The sequence below is a fragment of the Littorina saxatilis genome, linkage group LG2 (genome assembly GCF_037325665.1).
Source record: "Littorina saxatilis isolate snail1 linkage group LG2, US_GU_Lsax_2.0, whole genome shotgun sequence".
Lineage (NCBI taxonomy): Eukaryota > Metazoa > Mollusca > Gastropoda > Littorinimorpha > Littorinidae > Littorina > Littorina saxatilis.
The window spans coordinates 47,752,151-47,758,910 of record NC_090246.1 but is presented as its reverse complement, the minus strand read 5'-3'; the positions used below and the strand labels follow the sequence as shown (position 1 = coordinate 47,758,910).

Here is a 6,760-nt window from a genome sequence, read left to right as displayed (position 1 = left end):
TGCTTTATGGACAGATATGATCAATATGAAAATAATCAGAACGAAGTCTTCCATCACTGTGACTTTTCGTAATTTGACATTAAATGTAATGAGAGGTGTTTTTTGAAAGTATTGAGACTTATTGGGACTCGAACTGATTCCGGGAGAGAATTCCACAAAACGCTGCCAGAATAAGCTAAACTTGATTTAAAGAGATCTATCCGCGGAATGGGGACGTTGAGTTTTCGGCTTGGTTTGGCTTTAAATTTTGTAATGAAAGCACTCGGTGCATGGCCGGAAAGGATTTTGTGAAGGAACACGCCTTTATTTGATTTAAATCTTTCTGCAAAATCTTAAGTTTTTTTATAATCGTCCAAAACAAGACTGGATTGTTTTAATAAAACTGATTTTAGTGCTCGTCTGTGTAGACTATACAGTGGTTTTAAAATGTTTGCACTGGCTGAGTCCCAGATGGTCGAACAATAATCCGTGATGGTTTGTATACATGTATGCATTATAAAATAATAACCTTGAGTGTGGATCAAGAAAGTGCTTTATTCTGTTCAACAAATATATTTTCCTCGACATGGTTTTACACAACGATCTGACATGATGGGTCCAAAATAAACTATTATCGATATTTACTCCCAAAATTTTGTGATCTCCTACTTCCGCTATTGCATCGTTGCCAATTAATAAGGAATGAGGATTATTCTTGATGTTTTGTCTTTTTTGCCTTGTTGTAATTAACATGTATTTGGTCTTTTGGGGGTGAAGACTCATGTGGTTGTATTCCGTCCAATTAATGAGATCATCTACACTGTTCTGCAATGATAAATAAACTTTGTCTAATTTTTTTATCAGAAGTGTGTATGGTCGTATCATCAGCAAATAGTTCACAATCATCATTAACACAAAAAGGAAGATCGTTAATATACAGAGAGAAAAGAAGTGGCCCAAGGACAGAACCCTGAGGGACTCCATATAACACCGGTCTTTTACTTGACAAAGTGGAATTCACGCAGACGGATTGCTCTCGTCCGGCTAAGAAAGATGAGAGGAGGCATAGGGTTTGGGGTGACAATCTATACTCAGCTAATTTTCTTAAAAGTAACTCATGATTAATGACGTCGAGTGCTTTTGCAAAATCGACGAATAGGACACCACAGAGTTCATTATTAGTAATGTTGCTAAGCAAGTTTTCAAGAAGGTTTATTAATGCTGTGTGGCACGAATGATTTTCTCTGAAGCCTGACTGATTTGAATGAATAAGGTCGTATTTCTTCAAATGTGCGGCCAAGTGTGTATATATGTGTTTTTCAAGTGGTTTGGGCGGGGATATAGCTCAGTTGGTAGCGCGCTGGATTTGTATTCAGTTGGCCGCTGTCAGCGTCAGTTCGATCCCAGGTTCGGCGGAAATTTATTTCAGAGTCAACTTTGTGTGCAGACTCTCTTCGGTGTCCGAACTCCCCCCCGTGTACACTACATTGGGTGTGCACGTTAAAGATCCCACGATTGACAAAAGGGTCTTTCCTGGCAAAATTGCTTAGGCACAGTTAATAATTGTCTACCTATACCCGTGTGACTTGGAATAATAGGCCGTGAAAGGTAAATATGCGCCGAAATGGCTGCAATTACTGGCCGTATAAAATTTCATCTCACACGGCATCACTGCAGAGCGCCTAGAACTGTACCCACGGAATATGCGCGATATAAGCCTCATTGATTGATTGAAAACAGGAAGAATCGAGATTGGTCTGTAATTGGCGGGGTCAGAAGAATTACCTGATTTGAATAGCGGGATTACTTTTGCCTCCTTTAATTTGGCGGGAAAGTCAGATTTGTCCAAGCACAAGTTGTAAACGTATGTCAGAGATTCTGCAATAAAAGGGGCAGACAACTTCAAAATGTTCCCATCAAGATTGTCTAGACCATGAGTACCAGTTTGTTTTAAGCATATCAGATAATGGAAGACTTCGCTCACAGATAACAGGGGGGTGTCTAAATTATGTGTAATATTTTTTGAAACACAAAACTGTTTCAACTTGTCCAGATTATTCTGTTTTGATCTATCATTTGTGATTATTTTTTCAACAATAGAAGTGAAATGGATGTTAAGATCATCCGCAGGTACATCAATGACAGAAGATTTTACGGTTTCTTTACGTGTCAACTGGTTGATCACTTTCCAGATGGCTTTTGAGTTTTGTTTCGTATTTTATGCAGCGAGCTCACGGTAATATTTTTTGCGAGCAGCACGTTTCATGGACGGAACTACGTTTCTCTGCTTTCTGTACTCTTCTTCTCTGCCATTACGTTTAAGAAAATCGCGGTTATTAATCGCACATTGAATGTCGTGTGTAAGCCATTTTGGTTTTGGGTGTTGCTGCACACGAGAGGTTCTGAATGGTGCATGTTTATCATATACTTTTATAAACAAGTTGTTCCATAATTCAAATGCTTCATCGGGGTCAGTATGATTATAAATTATTGAAAAATCTGTACAACTTAAATCAGAAAGGAATGGTTCTTTATCAAGTTTTGAAAATAACCTATAAGTTATGAATTTATGCTTTCGTTTGGGGATTCTAACCCTTTTTTCGACCATGTGAGGCATATTGGAAAGTGATCACTACAACCAATACTCGGAACTGAGGTTTCAATAATGTTAGCCTGGGTTGACACACATATATGGTCTATAAGCGTAGATGAGGTAGCTGTAACTCTTGTTGGAATCGTTACTAATTGTTGTAAATTATGAAAGGATAACTTTTCCATCCAGCACTTGTTGGGTTTCAGAAGATCAAGATTAAAATCGCCCAAAAGTATAATTTCTCTGGATTCAAGGCTGACAGCGTCCATCATGTTATCGAAATTATCAAACCAGTTAACATGTTCAGCTGGATTCCTGTAGCAGAAACCGGTCAAGACTGGCGCTGATTTACGCAATTTTAATTCCAGCCATATTGTTTCAACCGAATGCTGCTCTAAGTGATGAAGTCTATGAAACGTTAAGGACTCGTGGATATAAACAAGCAAACCAGTTTCTTTTTTTGATGATGGATCTCGACGTACGACATTATATCCTTCAATCTTAACTTCCACATCTGTGATATTGCTGTTAAGTCTCGACTCAGAGAGTCCAAAAATGTGAAAGTATTTGCCTGAGTTGAGAAGAATAGCTGCTACCTCATCAAGCTTATTTATGGCATGATTAATATTCAAATGTCCAACTCTTAGACCGTCTTTAACAGGCCAGGAATTCTTAGATACAGTCATGGACTTATTAAACAGTACACAGTGAAAACAATCTCTGTAAGAGAAAATGAGTGAGTAGAAATCTCGTAGAATACCAAAAAAAAAAACCAATTCAAATTAATCTAGAAAACAAAGTTTAAAAAAGAAGAACAAAGATGTATGCACTGTAAAGGCAGGAATCTGCAAGAAATGCACAAGCAATTCGATAAACTCGATCGTACTTCAACCGTCACAGAAAAGTCAATTTTCCAATGCTCCAAGGCGCTGGTGGTAATGCTGAAGAGTTAGAGGCAATCACAGTACAGACACGGATTGACCGACACAACATTTAACTCGCACGTATTGAGTACAAGTCATGCGCACGGGCAGAACAGTTGAACCTACCAGGCCAATTATATGCTTGTCACAGGTTACGTTATGATCGCTAAACAAAGGGTACTCAGTTAAGTTATTGTCCACAATACTTTTTCGCGAAAATACGGATAATTGAGCGAAACACACTGATAGTTAGGTACCGAATATGCGTACCATTCACACAACTGATGAAGATGATCACTGTCGCTTGGTGGACTATCCTAGCGGTAGTCCGATGAACTCACCAAGACGATGTTCCAGCAACAGACTCTTTGTTCAGAGCCGCTCTCTCTCTCTCTCTCTCTCTCTCTCTCTCTCTCTCTCTCTCTCTCTCTCTCTCTCTCTCTCTCTCTCTCTCTCTCTCTCTCTCTCTCTCTCTGTTGGCTTGCCTTATAAGTTAGTTGATCTTCTGTGTGTGTGTGCGTGTGCGTGTATATATATGTGTGTGTGTGTGTTCTGATAATGTATGGTTGTATATCTGTATATCACATGTCGATAAAAAATGATCTTATTCTTATATTAGGCCTAAAAAAAAAATAGGTGTGGTTACGGTAACCCGACCTACCCTATTTTTAGGGGCCGATCCTATAACTTTTTATTACATTTGTCAAAAAAACCCAAAAAAACGAGTGCAAAAAACGCAATGAAAGCGAAAGCGCCCGTGTCGCACACTTATTTCCCTGTCAAGTAGGTTTAATTTGTACACATTAGAAAAAAAAGTTAAAAAAAAAAAAAAGTGATTGCCTACCTACCTACCCTATTTTTTTTGGCTATGTTACCGTAACCACACCTATTTTTTTTTTTTGCCTTACTATTATTGCGTGTGTCTGCGTTTCATCATAAAAAGTTTGTTCCTATGTATTCCCATTTCGATTATAACCATTTTGCTTAGATCAGGACTAGCTGTAAGAAAGGTCCTACGGACCTAATGCTATCTTTCCTGTAATAAAGTTCAATGTTTCAATGTTTCAATGTTTCAATGTTTCTCTCTCTCTCTCTCTCTCTCTCTCACACACATACACACACTGACACACACACACTCACACACACACACACACACACACACACACACACACACACACACACACAAAAACCCACATTGTTAAACACTCCAGTGTCAGTACCTTGGTTGAGGTTGTTGTAGATGCAAGAAGTAATTCCACAGTGCAGGATGCCAGGGTGGAGACATCATAGGTGGTGGAAGAGGGCGGTGCAGAGGAGCCATTGCGTGCACCCCGTAAGCTTGCAGCGGCGACATCATGGGGTGCGCGCGGCCAGGGAAGGCAGCCATCCGTTGAGGAGGAGGCGGTGACCAGAAAGAGAGAGAGAGAGAGAGAGAGAGAGAGAGAGAGAGACAGTCAGACAGACAGACAGACAGACACTCACGCGGTAGTCCAGCATAAGTAGTCTGTGTTCAGTCAGAACCACCAACGTGTGAGCGACACCATCCACTATAATGCGTCGCAAAAGCTACAGACAGGGAAGGCATCACAACGTAAACAAGAAGACTCCATTGACTGTACAATATTGCACATGAAACCTTCAACAGCAAAAACGCTTCGGGAGGATGACAAGGGTGGGTGCTGGGGTGGGGATCAAAAGGAAGAAGAAGAAGAAGAAGAAAAGAAGAAGAAGAAAGAAAGAAGAAAGAAGAAGAAGAAGAAGAAGAAGAAGAAGAAGACAGAATCCCAGACATGTGTACAGTTTTAAAGACATGTGTACAGTTTTAAAGTTCTATAGTTGTCATAGGAAAAAGTTAGGGACCACTTACGCAAACAAACACAGTTTCCAAACCACCAAACAAAATTGAATCAAATTTGTAACATGTTTAATTCATTATCTCTGCGATCCTTTTCCAAAATATGGTGACATTTCATTCACGCATTACGTGTCAACAAGCTCTGAAACAACATGGGGGTCGAAAACAAAATTTGCAAGTTCCGAACAGTTCAGTAATGGGTAGGTCCGCCGCGTTTTGCGATGCCTTCTGCAGTCCTGTTCCGAATCGAGTTTACCAGCTTCCTGCTGAAGGCCTGAGGAATGGCCTGCCATTCGATTTGCAGGAACTGAAGCAGTTGCTGCAGGTTCCTAGGGGGTGGGTGGTTGTTCCTCACTCGCCTATCCAGCTCATCCAACAGGTGCTCGATGGGGTTGAAATCAGGGCTGCAGGCCGGCCAGTGCTAGTCTTTCGGATGAGACGAAAAACCGAGGTCCCTTCGTGTACACTACATTGGGGTGTGCACGTTAAAGATCCCACGATTGACAAAAGGGTCTTTCCTGGCAAAATTGTATAGGCATAGATAAAAATGTCCATCAAATACCCGTGGGACTTGGAATAAAGTTAAAAAAAATTCCATCTCACACGGCATTAAGTCTCAGGAAACATGAATACACGCATGCAGGAAAAAAAAATAAAAATATGGGTAGCGCCGTATATTGTATGGCAGCTCGCTTTCCCCAGGGAGAAAGCAGCCCGAATTTCCATGAGGGTAACCTCACTGGACTATAAATCTTATCCAATCCAATCCAATCCAATCCAATCCTGGTGACACCAGCCTGCTGGATGAAGTTGCTGACCAGCCTCGCTCTGTGAGGTGTCGCGTTATCGTCCTGGAACACGGCCTGCACACCAATCTGGTGTAGAGCGGGTAGAACCAAAGGGGCGACAATCTCATCTCTGTAGCGCTGGCCCGTCAGGTTGCCAACAATGTGGTAGAGGGGGGTTCTGTGTCGAAAACTGAAGGCCCCCCACACAATGATGGAGCCCCTGCCGAAAGCCACCCTCTCCTGCACCAGACCGTTGTTGTACCGCTCACCCTGACGCCTCCACACACGAGCCCGACCGTCATGATGGTGCAGATTAAAGCGGGACTCATCGCTGAACAGCACATCGGCCCATTGCTGGCGTGTCCACCTGGCATGGTTGTGACAGAACGCCAAACGAGCCTGGCGATGAGCTGCTGTCAGTCGTGGCCGTACAGCTGGACGACGTGATCGCAGGCCAACTTCGTGCAGGCGTTTGCGGATGGTTTTCGTGCTGACGTTGGTGTTTGTTGCCACCCTCAGCTGGCCCCTGATGATGTTTGCAGTGGTGCCTCGCTGCTGCAGAGCTTGTCTTCTGATGAAGCGATCTTCACGCCGTGTTGTCTTCTTAGGCCGTCCTGACCTG

General features: G+C 42.0%; 1 long non-coding RNA gene across 1 annotated transcript in view; it reads right to left on the bottom strand.

The window, feature by feature from the left end:
• The window catches only part of LOC138956274 (uncharacterized), a 9,798-nt gene extending 4,715 nt beyond the window's left edge, over positions 1-5,083 (bottom strand). The window contains exon 1 of the long non-coding RNA XR_011452581.1: positions 4,978-5,083. This is a non-coding gene — a long non-coding RNA (uncharacterized lncRNA). The remainder of the gene's footprint in view (positions 1-4,977) is intronic.
• Positions 5,084-6,760: the final 1,677 nt, after the last annotated feature.